Source organism: Mus pahari, chromosome 6, assembly GCF_900095145.1.
Source record: "Mus pahari chromosome 6, PAHARI_EIJ_v1.1, whole genome shotgun sequence".
NCBI classification, from domain to species: Eukaryota; Metazoa; Chordata; class Mammalia; order Rodentia; family Muridae; genus Mus; species Mus pahari.
In genome coordinates, this window is record NC_034595.1 from 11,219,449 (window position 1) to 11,240,972 (window position 21,524).

At 49.6% G+C, this 21,524-nt stretch overlaps 1 protein-coding gene across 3 annotated transcripts in view; it reads right to left on the reverse strand.

Moving 5' to 3' along the window:
• Nucleotides 1-19,047, reverse strand: part of Ptpn3 (protein tyrosine phosphatase non-receptor type 3) — a 106,579-nt gene extending 87,532 nt beyond the window's left edge. The window contains exon 1 of one of the 3 annotated variants that reach the window (XM_029539606.1): nucleotides 18,844-19,047. The gene's annotated coding sequence lies outside the window, so the exon portion shown is untranslated. Of the gene's footprint in view, nucleotides 1-1,547; nucleotides 1,561-18,531; nucleotides 18,615-18,843 lie in introns of those variants that run through there. The other 2 variants (XM_021199682.2, XM_029539607.1) reach the window with 2 other exon arrangements.
• Between the last annotated feature and the right edge of the window lie 2,477 nt (nucleotides 19,048-21,524).

Consider the following 21,524-nt stretch of genomic DNA (forward strand, 5'->3'; position numbering starts at 1 on the left):
AGTACGCCCAATTCTTAGCACTTCTACCTAAAATTAAGTGACCAACCTCTTTCCGTCTTGCCTGTGGACAGTTCCACCAAGCTCAGAACAGACTGGAAAAAGCAGGATGGAATAAATTTACTCTGCAGGGACATGAATCGAGTTGCATAAACTTTACAAAAATACTGTGTTAATATTTGCCCAAGGCCAAGGCCACACCCATTTGGGTGTCAGCCTCTGATATTTTGGTCTTGGGCTCCAGCCCCCGACCCCTTTACAGCCAAAAAAGCAGCAGAAGCCTTCACTAAAGAAAACAGCTAAAGTCACTTTGAAAGGTTTGAGATGTGTTAATCATGGTGCATCCCAGCCAAGAAGCTGGAATCTCACAGCGGAATGTCCTGCCAGCCTCCACCCTGCCAGGATGTCTGAAGCCAGGGCCAGCCGGGCCAGAGAAAACCCATACTCACTACCACAGAGCAGCCTTCCCCAAGGATTTATCTCAAGGAAACACATAAAAATGCTCCAACCCTTATCCTTGCTCCCACTCCCAGCCCTACTTCCAGCATCCTGCAAAGTCTTTTCTTCGGCCACCTCTTCCTTCATGGGTTTCCTAGGAAAGAGCCTGTAGAGGCTCGTTCCAGCCCTAAAGCCCTCTGCCTGGAAGGCTTCAATCCCAACGGGTCATCTTGGGTTAGACCAGACACATAACCATGACAGCCGCCACTGCCTCTAGAACCTGAGATATAGATGTGCTTTCATGGCGCCTGTTCAGCTTCCTGCAGTTTTTTTTTTTTCCCCTCATGATAAAATGAGGACCAACGAATAATAAAAGAAATGTATATGAACATTCAAAACACCCTGGTTCTGGAAACTGAACATGCATAAAATGCCAAAAGGTAGGGTTGTTCCTAGTACTACTAATAAAAGCAAGTGTTTCAAGTCTTAAGAAAAAAGTGTATTTTGCTGGTACTGTTGCATTTATTTGGACTGAACCCCACCATGTGTTGAGGCCAGTGCTTGGTGAACTGAAGAAAATCCATTTTAGAGGAATTAGTCAGCAGGCCTCCAGCTCGGACCACTTACCAGTGACTAACGTGACCCTGGACAAACCGACTTACTTCCTAGGTCTCCCTGTAAACATTTCTGAGGGGCAGCAGAGTACCTGTTCTTCCGTACCCACAGTCTACACTCGACCTACCTCCTTCTTAGGTCCCTGGGTTACCCCCAAGCTGGGATTGCTGTGGGAGGAAGAAGGTCCCACAGGGCACCTGAGGTTCCCAAGTGCTTTTCCATCCATTATCTCTCCTGACATCGTGGCTTTTGAAGGCACTGAACCATTGTGCAGGTCAGTAGATTAGCCTCAGGAAAGCATGCCCAGTCATGGTCAACTCTAACAGTCATATGGATCCCCATTCAGTGCTAGCATTACATGATTGCCAGCTCCAAGTCTCCTGACCCAGTGCCACTGGGCGGGAGGCGAATTACAGGTGATTCACTGGAGGTAAAACATGGGCCCCATACTTAATCACTCTGCCTCTGTAATTTACTGACTACAGGTCTATTCTTACCCTTTTGAGATAATCTTTATAAGCATTCCCCAAGGCTCACGTGGAGGTGAATTTCCTCTTATGAAGGAAGTGGTCCAGAAAAGCCGCCTTTCTCCCCAGTTAATTCTGCAACATTAGAAACACAGGTAATATGGCTGTTTATTACCAGTGTCCCTCTACTGGAAGGTGACACATTGCTTCTAACAGGTGTCTCAGAAAACGTTAAAAAACAACAACAACAACAACAAAGGACAGTCCTTTTTCTGTGAAGGTCACAGCCCTTTCAGCACCTTTTCACATTGAGAAACAAAGCAAACGGATTCCTCAGTTTTCTAAAAGGTGCCAGCTGAAAGCATCATGTGCCAATCAAGGCCCTGCCAGCAGATCAGAAACCATCCACCGTTAATAATTAGCTTCCTAGGAGCCACCCAGTACCTGAGGCCAGACCCTGGAGTTGACCTTGGGCCCCACCCCTCCTATGACCCTAGAGAGGTCCTGACAGCAGCCTGGACTCTATGAACTTGAACTCAGCCAGCCCCTAGCTCTTTTACATTTGCAGGTACACCGAAGGATTCCAAACAGAGGAGCTAATGAAGAAAGACGGTCACTGTGGGGACTATAAGCAAGGGAGACACCTAGGGTAAGTTGGAGAGCCGAGTCTGCAGGAAGACAGACTCCAGCCTCAGAATCTAACACAAATGGGTGCTCTGGTGTGGCAAGATCGAATCTGCACGTGCCAAAGCAAGGAGGCTCTGGCTGGTGATCTCCAAGGGCATTCTCTGGAGAGCATAGCTGAAGTAAAGCAACAAGCCAATCTGCAGTGTGATTTTGTTTGAGTTGTGCTCATGGGTTTCAGGAAGCTGTAACATCTCCACTTTACAGCACACCAGCATTTACATTGTCAATGGTCCACATGGGTTCGGGTACTTCAAACATAACGGACCTCCTACCTTCCAAACTTACAGTGTTCCAAGTGGGTGTGCGTGACCACAGTTGGACATTCAACCCACTCTTGATTAGTGGGGCTCAGATTTTCAAAAGGACACACAGAAAACATAGAGAAGGAGCGGGTGACTAGGACAGACACGGGGCCAGAAGAGATGTGTGTTAGGGTGAAACCATGAAACTCCTTTCTTTGGGGAGGAAACCTGGCTGAGTGTGAGCTGATAGGAAGAGACCAGACCAATGCTCAAGCAAAAACCCAGCAAGACCAACCAACAGGCTATGGAGGGCAATCTGGGGGTGGTGGGTAGTCACCTAAGTTTACCGATTTCTGTCTTTTCATCAGGTAGAGCAATCCTTACACTGGACTAGACGGATACTGGGGAGCCACCGTCAATGCCACTCATGGCCACTCAGGGCCTTGCTGGAAATCTGTATCAGAGACAAGAGCAGGGCTCCGACCCTGAGCTGGGCCTGTGTATCCTGTGTCACAATCCATCCCAGGGGCTCCTGAAAGAGTCAAGCTTGCCCCAGGCACAGGATGCTAACACTGAACTAATTTTTTTTTTTTTAATTGTGCTTTTCAAAATATATAGGGTCTAGAATCGACTATTTTAAGCACTTTTAAGTACAGTTCTGTGACATTAATTATATTCATACCCAACATTGTGCAACTATTACCACTATTTCCAGAAAATTCCCTCACTCCAAACAGAAACTCTGTACCCATTAAGCAATATATGCACCTACCCAATTCCAAGCAACCTCTGTATCTTCTGTCTCCATGGATTTACCCAGTTTTAATCTTTCATGTGAGTATGCAAGTGTGTCCCAGTTTGCTTTCTAGTGTGATTAAAAACAAAAAACAAAAAACAAATAGGGAGGCAGAGGTAGGCGGATTTCTGAGTTGAGGCTAGCCTGGGTCTACACAGAGAAACCCTGTCTCGAAAAACCAAAACCAAACAAACAAAACACGACCAAAATCCACTTGGGGAGAAAAACACTTATTAGGGCTACAGGTCACAGTCACTCCAAGGGAAGTCGAGGCAGGGAGTGAGGCAGACCATGAAGGAGTGTGCTGCTTACCAGCTTATTCTTCATGGCTGCCCCAGCCCACTTTTACACGCCCCAGGAACACCTGCCCAGATGTGATATCTCCCAAAGTGAGCTGGATCCTCTAGCAGTCAAGAATACCCCACCCCCCAACACACTTGCTTAAAGGCAGGTCTGATGGAGGTACCATCTGCTCTGAGAAGCCTCTTCCATTTGACTTGAGCCTGTGTCAAGTGGCAAAACAAAACAAAACAAAAAAACAAAAAACCTAACCTGGACAAAACGGCATCATGAAGCATCTCATTTTGAGTCAGCATATTCTCTACGTTCTCTATGTTTAAGGGAGTGTGACAACTTCTCTCCTTGTCATGACTATCTGACATTCATTTTCCTTAGCTCAACGTGTTTCTCCACGGGATTTCCTTCGCTTGGATTCAGTCGTTGTCGGTTGTGCCTAGTGATGCAATGGACTTTAGTGTGCACGAATCCATTTGGGACTGAGCATACAGGCCAACGCCTTTAATCCCAGCACTCAGGAGGCAGAGGCACGTGGATTTCTGAGTTTGAGGCCAGCCTGTTCCACAAAGAGAGAGTTCTAGGACAGGCAGGGCTACCCAGAAAAACCCTGTCTTCACAAATCCAGTGGATGTTTTTCGGTTCAATACCCAGGGACGGACTGCCAGGTTATATGGGGATTCCGTATCTACCCTTCCCAAGATGGACTGGCTGGCTTTATGTCAACATTACACAAGCGGGAGTCAGAGAGGAGGGAGCCTCAACTGGGGAAAAAAAAAAATGTCTCCATAAAATCTGGCTGTACGCAAGCCTGTAGTGCATTTTCTTAATTAGTGATTGATGGAGGAAGGCCCGGCCCATTGTGGGTGGTACTATCTCTGGGATGGTTCTAGGGTCTATTAAGAAATCAGGCCTTTAATCCCAGCACTCAGGAGGCAGGGCAGAGGCAGGAGGATCTTTGTTATGTTCCACACCAACCTGGCCTGCCAAGCAAGTTCTAGAACAGACAACGGTACACAGAGAGACTTATCTGTCTTGAAAACACAAAGGAAAAAAAGGAAGGGGGGAGAAAGGAAGGAAAGGTAAAAGGAAGGAAGGATGAGAGAGAAAAAAGAGAGGGAGAGAGAGAGAGAGAGAGAGAGAGAGAGAGAGAGAGAGAGAGCACTAAGCAAGCCAGTAACCAGCACCTCTCCTGCATCAGCCTCCAGGTTTCTGCCCTGTCCTGGCTTCCTTCAATGTGTAACTGAAATAAACCCTCTCCTCCCCAAGTTGCTTGTGGTATTTCATCACAGCAACAGTAACCTGAAGGAGACAAGACCTGTGAACTTTCTGACAGACCGTACCTAGCTCACTTCACATTTCTACCAGCAATGTGTTTTCTATCCCTGCTAACACTCGGGGGTCCCCCTCCCTTTTCTTCTGGCTATGAGCATTCTCCTGGGTATACAGTAGTATTTCATGGCTTGGATTTTCCCAACCATAATAACTGACAACAGTGCCGGGCGGTGGTGGTGCACGCCTTTAATCCCAGCACTTGGGAGGCAGAGGCAGGTGGATTTCTGAGTTCGAGGCCAGCCTGGTCTGCAAAGTGAGTTCCAGGACAGCCAGGGCTATCAGAGAATCTCTGTCTCGAAAACAAAACAAAACAAACAAAGCAAAAAAAACAAAAACAAAAACCTGACAACAGTGAATGAGTCCCTTTACCCAATGCTTATTGGCCATCCACCTTTAGAAGAAATGTCCATTCAAGTCCTCTGCTCATTACTGAAATGAACTTGTCAAGATTAGAGTGGGTGAATTTTAGGCCATTTTTTAAAAAAGGATTTTATTTTAAGCACATGTCTGTGTGTGAGCTTGTGTTTATGTGAGCAGTGCCCACAGAAGCCAAGGAGGGTATAGAAGGCCCTGGTTGTTATGAGCTGCTTCTAATACGGGTGCTGAGACGGGAACTTGGGTCCTCTGGATGACCACTGAGCCATCTCTATCGCCCCTGGTTTTAAGAACGAGTTCCTAATATTAAATCTGTATGAGCTTATGATTCTAAAACACTTTCTGCTGTTCTATAGATTGTCATCGCTTGCTTGGAGGCACCGACATTCACGTCTCGACGGAACTCAATGTACTTCTGTTTTTCCTTTGTGGTTTAGGCTTTTGGCATCACAAGCCAAGAACCCACTGCTAAATCCAAGGCAATGAAGACTGATCCCTATGGCTTTCTCTAAGAGGTTTTGTGGCTTTAGCTTTTATACTTAGGTCATCAGCATATTTCCAGTTGATTTTTTTTTTTTTTTTTTTTTTTTTTTTTTTGTTTCTGGTATGAAGCAGAGTTAACACTCGGGCCTGTAAAAGATCTGCCCCCCAATCACTATGGGTAAGCCACTGTGAGCAGAAAAGCCATCTCAGGGCACGCATACCCGGACCATCCACCTGAAGCTCCTGACTGCTATAGGACCACCCACAGCAGACAGATATTAAATCTATCAACTCAACAGAGTACAGACTAGCTGTGTGTCAACAAACCACGGTATCTACACACCCCCAATGGCTACCCTAAAATGACACAAAATCCCTGGGATGCTCAGCATATTCTTACCAGTTTCCTGTCTTGGGTCCTAGTCACATGGATGAGGAACTGAGACGGGACCTTCCCACAGCCTGGGCTTCAACTCCCAAGGCCTTATCCAGGAGCAAGCGGAGTCTGGCTCCCAGTGTTGGCGGACATACGTGAACATACATATGCAAGAAAGATCCGTATCATTGTTCTGACTGGCTTCAAAGGGCCGGGGTGGGAGCCCCAGCTTCCTCATCTCCCTTAGCTATGCAGGTGCTTTGCATGCTCTGGCTATGGCTACTTCTGTCCACCTTCACCATGTTCACCCTGCCTAGTTAGCCACAGTTCCCTTGACTGTTCCCAGCCTGCGCCAGGCTTATTCTACCTCCAGGGTTCGTACCTACTGTCCCCTCTTCTGTGACACCCTATAGATACTCATCTGGCTCTCCCCCTTCCCTCGTGTGTCTGCTCACATGTTACCTACCTTACTAATATGGCCTTTCACGTCATTCCTTACGTCCAGAACACTACTTTATTTTTTTCTCCTTAGCATATGAGTAAGTAGATAGAAGACAGCACGTTCAAGTCTGGACGACCCCACTAAACACCAGAGGTGATCTAGACTGTCCCATATGTAAGGTGTGGTCATAGAGGCACCCACACTTACTTTTGGACCCGCAGGCTGTCTGGGACCCTTGAGTGGTGTCAAGGACAAGGAGAGCAGGGACATCACCTGTCATCTGACACTCCTACATCTGTCAGTCAAGCTCAATGTGTGGGTGGCAACTGACTTAGCCACAGGAGATGGAATCTCTGCCCGTCATAGATGTTTGTGAGACGCACGTGGGGATGAGTAAGAGGCCGTCTCACCCACACGGGGCTTGTGCTCACACTGTGAAAAGGGCTGTTAGCCTTAACACATTCCAGTGGAGCCAGAGGTGGTTATGGCCAATGGTTCCCAGGGACCTACTACCAGGAAACATTCAGACAAGGGAAAAAGGCTGTAGCTGCCAAGTTCTTCCTCCTGGTGGCAGCTACCACACTGAAAATTTTAAAAAATTAAATAAAAAAATGAAAAATGAAAAGGCCAACTGCCAACTTTGGGGGGCCACTTAAGTGTGGTACAGAATAGCCACAAGACGGCCATGAAAACGTTGCTGCAGCACGAACCAGGCATGAAGGTGGTAGCAATGGCCAGGGCACATGCTGGTATGGTACTCCCAGCATCTGGGAAACAGAGGGTCATAAAGGTCAGAACTTCCAGGTCACCTTCAGCTACACAACTGAATCGCGGGTTATCCTGGGCTACATGAGACCCTGTCTCAAAACGACAGGCCAAAACAGGAAGAGAAATTTTATAATATGAAAAACAAAGTATTAGGTTTTTGAAAGCCACATCTGTGGTGTGATTTTTCTACAAGCTACCATGAACTTAAAGAAAACCAACCAGAGATTTTTTTTTTGTTTTTTGTTTTTTAAAGAAATGCAGTCACCTGAGGCTTTCATGGTGCCCAAGGATTAAGACCTTAATCCTCGCCCCCCCCTCCTTGCTTGGCACCTCCTACCTTCTGTCCATTTTGCAAACTGCCTGCCTAATTTCCTCTTCCAGGGGTGGCTCTGACCCTAGGTCCCACCTCCACAGGCTCCCAGGGCCTGCAGAGTTCTGGCCTGTTCCAGACCTCCTGCAGACACTCTCACCCAAGCTGGCTGCTCTGCAGGCCCTCTCCCCACACGCTGGGCCCCAGGACAAACTGAAGAAGTGGGCTCTTCTACCCAGAGGGGCACCTTTCACACCTTCCATAGACTGAGGCCTATGGCTAAGAAAATAAAGTCTTTCAAACTTTTCTCTTAATATCTCTTGTGGCAACGAACCTCCCTTCCTGAACACAGCCCTTTAAGATCAACTTTATATAAGACAGAAAGATGAAGATTAAGGATCCTTGCAAGAGATGGAGAGACAGCTCAGAGGGTACAGCTTCTGACTTACAAATATGAGGACTGGAGCTTGGAACCCTAAACCCATATAAAGAGCTTGACCGGCATAATGACCCCTTGAAAGCCTAGCACTCAGGAAGCAGAGGCAGACATCCTCTGCATGAGCTGCCCTCTACTGCCGCCATAAAACACCACCAAGGCCACTTAGGAAAGTAAGCATTCAAGGCTGGGTGAGCATTGGTGGCGTGCACAACTTTGATCCCAGCACTCCGGAGGCAGAGGCAGCTCAATCTCTTGAGTTCTGGGCCAGCCTGGTCTACAGAGTGAGTTCCAGGACAGCCAGGGTTACACAGAGACATTCTGTCTTAAAGAACCAAAAAAACAAAATAAACAACAAAACCCATTCAATTTAGCTATAAATTCAGAGGGCTAACATCTATTAATATGGGAACAAAGTTAACAGTTGAGAGCTCACATCTTGATCCACCACCACCAGGCAGAGAGCTCTGGAAATCTTAGGAGTCTTTCCGGAGCCTGGAAGCCTGCCCCCGGCGACACACCTCAACAACAAGGGCACACTTCTTAATCCTTCCCAAACAGTTCTACCAACTGGGAACCAGGCATTCAAGTATATGAGCCCACGAAGGCCATTCTTATTAAGGCCTTTCCCTCATTATAGGAAGGACAAACATAACGAGAAACACCACAAACCTGAACTGGAATTAAATGGCAAACCTGTCCTGGGAGGTGAAAACCGCTTTCCCAGTTTCTGTTGACTGAGCTCTGTGGTAGAGAGAAGTTGGACAGAGACTAAGCAGGAAGTGGGTGGGGCCTCTTCTCCTTTAGGTGGTGATTGGTTAGAAAAGGCCTAAGGCCATATCAGAAACATTCTTTTTCTCAGACTAGGGGAAAGTGAGGAGAGAAGGGCCGGAAGATGCAGAGAAGCAGGGAAGCTGAGGTGGCGCCTTCAAATGCCTCCAGCATTACAGAGCGACAGACAGAAGGGGTAGGGCTGACCTGGAGAAGGGAGGCCGGGACAGAATGAATGCAGAGGTCAAGGCTAGGGTGCGAACCAATCGGAGCAAAGGACTTCACGGGTGACCCAATTGGAGCAAGGAAGGACCACACAGGAGCGCTGGTAGGCTACAAGGACTGAGCTGTCATCGTCAACTCCCCCTACCCTAGCACAGCTCTGCAAAGGGAGGGTCTCTGAATCAGTGGCTTCCATAAAGCCAGCAAGAATGGCAACGTGCTGGCCCACCGAGCGTCTGAGTCAGACGAGCAGCGCTCGGAGAATGTGGCCCGGCAGCCTGAGTCTTATCAAGCCCCCCCAGGGGATTCTGATGTTCTGAGAAACACAACCTCGGACTACAGAGTCAACGGAACATTTGTATGGCCTTTAAAAATATATATGAAAATGGGGGGAAAATTCCTCACCAGCGTAATCCCTTCTGTATAAAAGAATAGGAAAACTAAAGACAATATACGTACTTGTGTATTAAGAGAAATGCCAAAGGGTATTAACAAATAATAAAAATATACAGCCAGTCTGATACACACAGTCAGATTGGACCTAAAAAGTACACGCCAGGGGGAAGGTATAGGGGGCTTTGGGGATAGCATTTGAAATGTAAATGAAGAAAATATCTAATAATAATAATAATAATAATAATAATAATAATAATAAAGTACACCCAAGACCTGGGGGCAGGGCATGCCCCTGAGATGTGAGTCCCAGCTGCTGCCCTGTGCCCCAGTGCTTTGTAAGGACTTCTATCTAATGAAAGGGGAATGGACGAAGATTGCTTTGAGGTCCCTGAAGTTTTGACACTGTGACATTTTTTCCTATAAAAAGGAGACTCAAAGCAAAATGCTTTTGCCTCTCTGAGCTTTGTTTGTTTGTTTTAGAAGTCTTGTGTTGATTGACATTTCTGTAGTATTTAGGCTTTGAACCCACAGCCTTGCAAGTGATCTACAATCATTCTGCCGCTGAGCCACAGACCTAGGGCTCTTTCCTTTTGAGACAGGGCCTCAACAACTTTCCCAGGCTAACCTCCAACTTGCTTGCTACAGCCTGGGCAGGACTGGAATTTGTGATCTCCTGTCATAGCCTCAATAGTAGCTGGGATTATGTTCCTGTGACACCAGGCTTGGCTGGAAAGGGTTTTTTGTCTGTCTGTTTGTCTGTTTTGTTTTGGTTTTGTTTGTTTGTTTTTGACAGGGTGGCCCTGGCTATCCAGGACTGAAGACCAGACTAGCCTTGAACTTACAGAGATCTATCTGCCTCTGCCTCTAAGTTCCGGGTTTTAAATGCCTGTGCCACCACTGCCTGGTGGAAAGTTTGTTCTTAAATAGCAAAATCTAACAGTAACCTAGAAAGCCTTCGTGACGCTCAGCAATCTTGTGCCCTGTGCTCTGAGAACTGGGATACTCCATCACCTCGTTCTCTAACAGGTAGGTGCCCGTTTGTAAAACCCACTGAGCAGGGCCCACTGGTATGAACTTTCAATCCGAGCTAGGAAGACTAAGGCTGTAAGGGCAGCCTGTGAGTTCCAGGGCAGCCAGGCAACAAGGGAAGGCACCACCTCGAACGGTCACAAATCCCTGCTTCCCTGATGTTCTGAAGCCCACCTGGCCAGCTTCCCAGAAAACAGCTGCCTCACTTCACATCCCCATCCTACAGTTCTCTGGAGCCCAGGAATTCTGGCTGGTGTTTCCTGAGGGGGAGAAAAAGAGCAAGGGGCCTGACCACAGGGACACAGGGACCTGCCCCCACCCAGTGCACACTTGACCCTGGGAACCTGGCCTTCCTGATAAGTGGCCTGGAGTGACATTGTCACTAGGATCTTTCCAGGATGGTTTCCTGCCTGGTTTCTCTGCATCCAAGCCTGTCTGTACCTACTGGGCATCGAATACACAGGCCTTTGTGACTAGGTTCCCAATGCCACCTGCCTGCATGCCTCTGCCAATGGGTCTGATTGCAGACTTGAATTGGGAGTGGTTGGGGGTCTGATCTAGGGAGACTCTGGCCTCCTACTCTACCAGGCCCTCTGAATCTACATCTGCCCTCTGAATCCCATGGGGATTCCCTTGGAGTAGGCAGCGGGGAACAGCAGGCTTGGTTTGGCACGCTTCTCCCTGGGGTCTTATATCATAAACCCACCCTGCTCCTCCATCCAACCTGAGCCTGCAGTGAAGTTACAGCAAAGTAGGGTAAGGGCTGTAAAGACGCCATGCATGACAGGAACTGTCTGAGCGGGTAGGACAAAGGCACAGAGGGGTAGGACCATGGCAGGGAACACATAGAGCCCCTAGGCACTGCCAAGGGCATCGGTGAGTTTTGTCTTCACCCAGATGGAGGATTTCTAGTGCCAGGAGGTTTGCTAGGCTGGTCCGATCTCAACCCCAGAGTCATACTTGGGTAAACTGAACACATACACTTATATACCTAGAGTAGTTCCAGGTAAGGCCAGTCAATCAGATGCACTTACTAAAATCATGCCCGTTCACTCTCAAAATGCTTGAGTCAAAGGTGCACTTGGAGGAGGCTATTTGTGGGCAGGGGAACCTGAACAGTGAACGTCCTTCCTCTCATCAAGTATTCCACTGACCTTTCTAATACGCCCATTAACCCATAACCCCATAACCCTTGTATATCTGTGCCATCAGTAGGTTCAGTATCCCACCCTTTTCAGGGGTAAGGCTATGATAAAAATAGGATTCAAACCTATTTATAGAAAGATTGCAACAAATAACACCAGCATCCCTCACAGCAAGACAAGAGCTGGGGATGCAGAAAGCCAGGAAACTTGCTTCTCTTTCCACCACCACGAAACTCCGCTCGCTCGTCAAGTATTTACCTAGCGCCCTGGTCTGTCCCGGCTGTGCCTGGCTCTAGGGACGCAACGAGAAAGGCCTTTGTTGAGGGACCTGTGACAAAATGACCAACCCGTGTAGAGCAAAAAAATGCCAAGGTCACAGGCAAGCTGGAGAGCTGTTCAGTTTTAGAGCACTCTAGCAGAGACATAAAAACCGGAGTCCACCACACTCAAGCAGAGACTTTTTTTTTTCGGTCCGCCAAGGACATAAAGTGGCATGAGCTAAGGTGTACAGATTAGGCAGCAATGCCATAACTATTCATTTCAAGAGTCTAAAAGTTATAGAGGTGGAGAAGAAGGATGGGGACGAGGCTCCCTTGGCAGAATACTTCTCTAGCAAGCACAAAGCTCTGGGTTCTAACTGCACAAAAACCTGACATGGTGGCTCACACCTGTTAATCCTCAACTGCATATAAAGACTGAGGTTAGCTGGCCTCCGTGAGACCCTATCTCAGAATGACAGATGTAGTATTTGTACAACAAAATAATTATTTTTTTCTCATATGAAAATCTTTCTCTACATGCATGTACCAGCACAAACACGTGTGAGTGTACACACACACACACACACACACACACACCTGAAACAATGAAAGCAGAAGAGGGAAGACACCATCAGGAGAGAAGAGGCCCAGGAGAGGTGGAAGAGGGTTAATCAACTTGAGCAAAGTGCAAGTGTACGGAGAGGTTATAAACCTGTTGTCTTTGCACTCTAACTAAAAAGTAAAATAAGTTGTGTACTATAGTGATGTCCAAGGATGTGACTGCTTTCAGCAAGTATCAGGGGAAGAGCCCGCTGATGATCCTTAGATGGTCCGAGGAAAACCACTACACACAGGGTTATGATAAATAGGATAAAATGGTCACGAGGGCTGGGAATGTTCCTCCTGGTGTTCTCGAAATTTTTCTTTAGGCCAGAAGAAAGTTGAAAACAAAGCTTAAAGAAAGAGAGGGAGGGAGGGAAGGCAAAAGAGAGGGGTTGAAATCTATTCTGTCTTTGTAGCAGGGCTCCCAGGGCAGACAGGGAGACAGGTACGAATACAAACCAGGCTAATTACCATAAAGTTGCCACCCCGAACGGGGCTACCAAGGCAAGGTTGTGATAGCCTGAACATTCCAAGCTACACCCTGGCACTGAGCTGACCTGGGTGGAAGGAAGCCATTTGCAAACCCAGACAGTCCCAGGCTGCAGGACCATGAGGCAGGGCTGGAAGCTCAGGGCCAAGGGAAGAGCTGAGCTTGGATCTGTCCTAACCCTAGAAGCAATAGACTGGACGGGTGACAGGACATGTGGAGGCCACTGTGGTGGTGGTGGTGACAGCTGCCTCTTGGTGAAGTACCATCTGTGTGTTTCTCCTGCCCCCCTGACACCATAATGATCTACAAACCACATGCTTGCATTTGCCAACCAGAGGCAGGGAGGGGATGTGGTCGGTCTGAAGGGGTCAAGCCTTATGCCAAGTGGGCAGGGACGGCTGCCAGGGAGTTGCTGCCTCTCAGGCTGGGCCCTCAAAGCTGACTCATCCAAGGGAGGTGGGTACAGAGGCCAGGACTCCACCCCACACCCACGCCTGTCTCCACTCATAAACACAACACCCAGCCAGCAAGGCTCTCCAGCCTGAATCCTGCTTTTCTTCAGTTGTGAGGAAGAGCGTTCATGGCTGCGACTTGGGAGAAGGCCTCCCTCCACAGGGAAGCTACTCGGCAGTGACTCTGGGACTCCCATACTGAAGGGAGGGGGGGCTTTCACTGTCCCTTAAGAAAGCCTGTTGAAGGGACATAAATTCCATGATGCTCCTTCACAGGCAAATAATCAGTTTAGGGACAGATGCGGGTTCAAGTCCTCAGCGCGCTGCAGAGCCTTTTGGGAAATCACTACCATCTCTCAGCCTTGTTTGTTCAATGCGCCTATGAAATAAACCCGGTGGCAGGAGTTGCTACATCTTAGAGTCAGAGAGGGGTACCGTACCAGGGACTCAGCACTGAAAGTCCGTGGCTGCAGTCATATTTGTTCAAGCATGTGCAAACTGACAGTTTACCAGGGGCTTGCGGTTTCCAGAACTATCCCAGTTCCACAGCCTGCATTCTAACTTTGCACATAAATCATCAAACTGCCTCAGAAATTCCACTCTCTCAATACCCAAATACCTCCCGGGCCTCCTCTTCAAGAGAGCGCCTGCCAACCTTCTTTGTCACTGGACGGACGGACAGATGGACGGAGCCCAGCCTTATTTCAGGAAAAATGTTGTCAGCTGAGCCACACAGCACCAGGGAGAAAGAGCCCAGGGCCACCAGGTCTTCCTGGGATCTTCCATTTGGTAGCTGCTCGGCAGGCACTTCTGTTGTCCACACCGGTGGGAGCGTCACCCACTGAAGGAGACACGCAGGGCAGACAAGCTCAGCCCTCACCTGCCTTGCAAGCAGCCTTCCTGGGGAGGCAATGTGGCCAGACTGTGGCTGTGAGGACTCAGGCAGCGTCCGGTGACCAGCAAAGGCCATACTAACTTGAAATAAGAGACACCGAGGCCGGGTGTGGTGGTGCACGCCTTTAATCCCAGCACTCGGGAGGGAGGCCAGCCTGGTCTACAAAGTGAGTTCCAGGACAGCCAGGGCTATACAGAGAAACCCTGTCTCGAAAACAAACAAACAAACAAACAAACAAACAAAAAAAAAAACGAGAGAGAGAGAGAGAGAGAGAGAGAGAGACGGAGAAGCACGTCTGGCACAAGGTACTCCAATGCAGAGCAAAGAAAGAAAATCCAACGGTTAGCTCTACACAGAGTGAGGCCTGCCTGACTCAGCAGCAAGAAAGTAACCCCCATTACTCTGAATGCCAACCACCTCGGAGGCGTAATGCTGGTGCTAAGCCGTACCCTTCCCTGTGTGTTTCCTGACAGCCATCCTCGCTGCTTAATAAGGACCTTCAACTTGACAGGACCTAGAATCACACAGGAGGCAAGCCTGACTGCCAGGCATTTTCTAGATAGGTTAAATTAAGGTGGCAAGACCATTCACAGTGTGGGTGGTACCATCCCCTGATCCCGGGCCCCAGACTACATAGAAGGGAGAAAGTGAGCACTCGCCTCTCCCTGCTTCCTGACTGTGTCCAGCCTGACCAAATAACTGAAGCCCTTGCAGCGAAGACTTTCCTGTCACAGTAAACTATACCACACGGGACCCAAAATGAACCCGTCCTCCTCAAGCTGTCTCTGTCAGGTATTTGGTCACAGCAATGAGAAAAGAAACACACAACTATGGCTGCCATCACTTGCATCCAGCTTGATCCTCCTTCACATCACTCAGGAGATAGATGGGTGGATAGATAGATGCACATACGCATGTGCGCATAGTCTTCGCAACCCCGCTGTGCACACGTTCACAGCCCAGTTCATCTTCTGACTCTGCAACATCTTCTAGACGCTAGGCCCAACACATATGAGCGACCTCACAGAAAAATCTGCACTTGCCATTGGATCTGCGCTTATGAGGGCCTTGAGATAGCCAGGTAACTTGGAGGTAGAGGTGGTTTCGAGTGCAGAAACTCTAGAAATAAACGTGAGACTTCTGGATTTCGGCCGGGGAGGGGGGCAGGGGGGGAGCGCTACAAAGAGCTTCAAGGAGTCTCCTCTGCCAAAAGTTAGGAGACCTCTGTGAGATCAGAGCCTGAGGTCACTGGGCCCGGACAAGAGCAATGTGGACATGACCCAGTCCTCTCTTATCTGCAATAGGAGGGAAAGGTCCCAGAGGATTGGCCCACACACCCACCTGCTGAGCCAGGGTAGGGTACCACCAGCAAGCACTCCAGCCCTGGCAGAGCCTGAGGAGAGAAAAAGGGGCAGGCTTTGCTTTCCAGGAATTGACTGATGTAGGAGGGTGAGCCCTGTAATTATGGTGGAGAGGGGGACCACAAATCACCGATCCCTTCCAAACATACCAGTCCCTGGGAACTGAAAGGGAAGAGTGCATACCACATCTTTGGGCTCCTCCAGCAAGTTAGACCCATCTTAGAAAACAGTGCCTCTTGCACCCACAGACCTGTATGTAGCTTAGACGGCCACAATGAGTCCTCTTACCTCTGGTCTCACTGTTTTTGCCAGCTCACATATGTGTAGTGTGTGTGTGTGTGTGTGTGTGTGTGTTGGAGGGGAGGGCACAACACTGTAATTAAACTTCCAGGTCACAGCCAACAAAAACTGAGAGCAATTACCATCTCAGGACTGAGACCAACGGCCAACCTACAACCTCGATTTCTTTCTGGAATAAGATCTGTCTCCGACCTTGTCTTGCAGGCAGGGAGTCAAGACCTCAACAAACATCTTAAAAGCTACCACACCTTTGCTATGAGATCAGGTAAAATGAGGGCTTCGAGCTGATATCTTGGTTAGCTGAGAGTCACACTAAGGCCCATCAATGATCTGGCCTGAGCTGGATGGACGATAGCCTGGATTCCGGGTCCCTTGGCTTATTCACCATGTTTGCCTACCCACAACCCCGCATCTGCCAAACAGAAACATCTGCTCACAGACACGCCTCAGCTATTCTAAATGCCCTCAGTAACCCCCAGTCTGCCACTCGGGTCTAATTTGCATACACTAGTCTGTGGAGGAGACCAATCACCAGGGACAACACAGATCAATATAGAGTATTAGGCATGTTTTATTCTATTCTAATTCTCGGCAGACTGGTATTCCATTAACTATGAGCTGGGATTTATGGGAGCGCTCGTACACTAGAATATTTAACTAGAATGGCCTACTCTCAGTCAGAAAATAGCTTACCATTGTTAATTTTCAACTAGCCAATCTCAGGAAGGCTTCCGTTTTCCAATACAGTCTAGATCCTGATTTAAGCATCAGGAAAGACTTCTGTGTAAGACACACATGGCAGTCTTATCCAGAAGAAAAAGCTCTGCCCCCAGAACCAGAAGCAGGGTTTCCTCCATCCCGGTCATACTCAAGACGGTACAGTTGCCCGCTCGGAGCCTCAACGTCTTCCTCTATAAAATGGGATCGTGACACCCATCTCAGAGGGAGACCTGTAAAACTGAAATGAGATAACCCACATACCTAGCACAGTTCAGCAAGGTGACTGCAAAGGTTCGATATTATCACTGAAAAAAGAAAACGAAACTCCAGATGAAATCCTCACTTGGCCTAGGTTAGTTACACAGAAAGCGGAGGCTATCTCAGTTAATTCTACTAAAAGGGGAAAGAGGGAGGAGGATTGGGGGGGGGGAGGGAAGGCACTTCAACTCAGACACTATAGAGAGGCATTCCTGGTAGGCACAGTCCTAGTGGGTTGCTACTGGAATCTACTGAGCAGAGGCTGCTCGGCACTCTATATTGCTGCACAAGGAACACCCACTACAAAGAACGATGGAACCTGCTGTGAGAAGCTAACAGACCCCGATCCAGGAACATAAGGTTAAGCATGAGAGCTTTGCAGGATAGGCATCTTTTCCCAAACCAGGATTTCCAATTCATCCGTTTCGACATTTGCAAGATAGATCATCTTGCAAAAATAGTTCTTTCTGTGAGGCCCGAGTGTCAACTTCTGGAGTTTCTGGACTTACAGAGATTGCCATTAAACAAGAGGCTCTCAGCTCACCACCGCTCGGTGGACTTGCTTTTTTCAAAGCCTCAGCAGACGTTCTCCTGGGCACAAACACAGACCCAGAAAATGACTGCCTAATTCTACCTTCCTGACAAAATGGGAGCCATGAGGGTCTCTAACTGAATTAAAATCACATCACGCCAACTGCTCGCTTGCTTTATGCCGGGCACGGAGCCAAACACCTCCACACCATTTATCCTACTTAATCCACCACCAACCAGGCGAGGTGGGCATTATTGCTGCCTGCCTGCAGTGGAGGAAATGGAGGATCAGAGAGGTTAAACGACTCGTCCAAGGTCACCAGCTGGCCAAGGGGAAGAGCCCAACTTGAACCTAGGTCTCGCGTTTCCCAACCACAAGTTCCCAGTACCTTCACGGAACACCCAGGTGTCAAGTTATCTTAACTTCTCATGAATTTTTTAAAGGCAACCCTCAAGTTCGTAATAAGTTTAGGAGGCAGCAACCGGGGGCGGGGGTTTCCGGGGCGCGCTCTCTCCCTGCACAACGCAGCAGTGTCACCCCAAGTTAACAGAGAAGCCACCCCGGTCGCCCGCGGAACGGGGCGGATTGGTTTGGCACTGGAGTTCGTGCCAGGCCCAGGAAATGCCATCTTTGCAATCTGAAGGGGAATTCGCCCCGGGTGGCTGAGCTTCGGGGACCGCGGAGAGCTAGGTCTCCGTAGCCGTGCGCCCCCTCTGCTGGGCTGCTGATACCTCGGCGCGGAGCCCAGGGCTCGGCCAGACTGGTGCGCACGCCCACGCCCGCGCCGCCGCGTCCAGAACGCCCAGCCTTTTGTCGCCCACGCCCGCGCCCCGCCCCAGCCCCGCCAGGTGATCCGGGCCTGCGCCCCCCAGATGCCCGACGTGGCGCGGAGACCTGGGGCTGCCAGCACTCCCGCTAGTCCTCCCGCGTGTCCGCCAAGCCCCGGACCGGGTGGGGGTGGGGTAAGCCCCGCGTGTCCGCGATCGCAGCAGCCCGCGCTCTGACCCTTCCCTGCAGAAGACCCAGTCTCCCATACCTGCAGCATCCGGGGGCGCGGGGCGCCCAGGTAGGTCGCGCGGGCGGGCGGCACGGAAGCTCGCTCGCGCCGCGACCTGGCCGCCGTCTGAGCATGCCCAGTGCAGCCCGCGGGCGGCTCCCGCCAGCCCGGCTGTGGCCGCGACGGGCCCGCGCGCGGGGCGGGGGACCCGGGACAGGGGCGGGCCCGGGGCAAACCCGTGGGACGCTGCCACTGGCCTCCGCGGACCACCTGCCAAACTCCCGCAGACCTCCGGGTCCCCTGGCTCACGCACGCAGCCATTCGTGCCTTTAGTATTTATTGAACACCTACTGTGTGCCTGGCTTTCCCGGATTGCATGCCTAGGAATGGCAAGGGCTTGGCGCTCAACGAATCTGAAATGATAGCGAGCCTTGCACGGTGGCTTCGTGGCTGAGTTGGGGGTCGCGCTGCCTCCAGCGGCTCCGTGGCTGAGTTGGGGGTCGCAGGGCTCCTTTGCTGGTCCTAGGACACCAGGCAGGTTAGCCCTTCCCAAAGCCTGCAGGGCCCCTAGTGGCGGGCGTTCCAGCCGGCCTCTTCCGCCTCCTCCCACACCTGCCTTCCTGCGCTCCGACTGCACCTTCCTCCCCATCACACCCTCTGAACTTGACCCGCCTCGAGACGTTTACACTGCCTTTCCCTCGGGGTAGGACGTCTTTTGCCCGGCTTTGCTGGTGTTTCAAGCCCTCTCACCATTCAGGTGCCTTTCGTAGGAGAGTCCTTTCTGGCTATCTTTCCAAATTAGCCCTGACCTCTTGCTCTCTCTCCAAGTCCATTATCGCACTCCAAGCATGTATCACTTATCCATTCAACAGTTACTTACGTTCTTCACACTTAATATATAGACAAAATCTCTGTCCCTTGTTGGGAGTTTGGAAGGGAGTTTCTCGCAACAAACAACAGGTCCGTAAACAACGCAGTGTATTAGGTGATAAATTCTTAAGAACAGGGAGGGGAAAGGAGCCAGGCAAGAAAGATAGGGGGTGGCCGGGTGAGAGCTGGTGGAACAACCAGATGAGGTGACAAATACCATTCAGTCACGCAGCTAAACGAGGAAGCTTTCTTGGGACGAAAAAGACGGTGGGAGGGGGAAAAAAAGGAAAAAAACCCCAAAAAACATAAAACGAGCGCAAGCTTTGTGCCTGTGAAACGGAAAGGGAAAGGCGAGCGGAGGGACAGCTGGAGTCGGTTACCGGCTGTCTCTCGCGACTTAGATTTCCCCCTTAAGGAGTACCTCCCCTCTGTGACAGCTCGGTAGCTCCGCCTCTCAAGAGACCCAGCCTCTAAACTACGCTTGACTTCCAGTAAGAACTAAAAACGTTTTGTTGAATGAATATGATAACAAAAGGATGGAGAGATGGTTAGGAGTCTATGGTCGGACCTGGGTGCTAGATGTCCCGAGAACCTTTTGTTCCCATGTCACCATGAGACAGACCCTCAGCCGTGCCTGACTTCCTGGCTTAGATCCTGGTCTCCGTCCCAAGGTAGTGCACCGCTGCGGGCGCCGCCAGAACCTCGCGTCCGGGGAATTCCTACAGAGCCCGGAGTCCAGGAGGCTGCACTGTCCTGGCCCCGCCTAGGATCGCACGCAAAACCTGGAGCTCGGGCGCTAGGGCAGCACTATTCGGACTGGCGGGGAGAGCACTGGGCATGCTCGGAGCCATGGGAGCCCAGCGTCCGGAAGGAAGAACCCCCTAGAGGGATTGGCGAGGCTGCCCACTGAGTCCCACCTGGCCGTCAGTCTTCTACCTCCCGGTAGGGAGTACTAGGTCACCCTCCTCCCCCAAGCACGGTGGGAAGACTTGAAATTCAGCGACAGCTGACTGCACACAGTGTCCTCTACCAGCTGCTGTGTGATCTTCTACCAGAGCCGTGTGCTCTCTGTGCCCTAAATAATACAAATGCCTATGCTTGGATCCGGGGGAGTGTGGGGAATTGAAAAAAAAGAACGTGAATTTATTCAGTTCACTTTAAATATTTTTTCCCCTTGATGAGGCTTGAATCCAGGGCTTTGCACACAGCAAGCACGAATCTCTTCCAGGGAACTAAGTCCTGTCCCAGACTCATTTCTTAAGTGCCTATCTCTATCATCCATCCATCATCCTCTAACACTTTTTGGACTGCTAAGGTGAGGGACCTGGGAATTGTTAGAACTGTCCAGTTTAAATAAAGCCTGCCGGAATAAATCGTTACCTTCCCCCCCCCCCCATCACTGCTTAAAGCAGTGTTCTCAGATTTGAGCTGGAAAATCGCTGAGAACTTCAGTGAAAATCTCTAAACGTTATTTTTTAATTAATTTATTTATTTTTGTTGTTGTTCGCTTTTCGAGACATGTGTTTCTCTGTGTACCCCTGGCTCCTCCTGGAACTCACTCTTATACATTCCCAACTGGAAACAAGTGGATGTTCAAAGGTAGAATAATGACTGACTGTGTTCTGATACATTGGTTGAAATAATTATTACAATTAAATCTTGGGTCCCTACTACGGGTCTGTGGGTAAGGATACTTGGAGCCAAGCTTTGTGTCCTGAGTTCAGTCAGTCCCCAAGACCTGTCAGGGTGGAAGAGAGCTGTGCAAGTTGTCTTCTGACGTTTCACATGTGCGCACACACATCCATACACACAATAAATAAATGAAATTATGAAAGTATACTGCAACGTGAAAACAACGACGAATGGAAAAGCTGAATTGACCGTGGAGAGGTGACAAGGACACACGTGCAAAGAATGCAAATAATTGAGCTTTAAAGCCAGGCATTGTGGTACCCGCCTTTAATCTCAGCGTTTGGGAGGCAGAGGCTGGTGGGTCTCTGTGAGTCCGGAGGTCAGCCTGATCAGGTCAGCCTGAGTTCCAGAATAGCCAGAGTTACAAAGAGAAACCCTGTCTCAAAAAAACCAAAACAAGGGGAGCAGGGTGGGAGGAGGGTATAGGGAACATTCGGGATAGCATTTGAAATGTAAATGAAGAAAATACC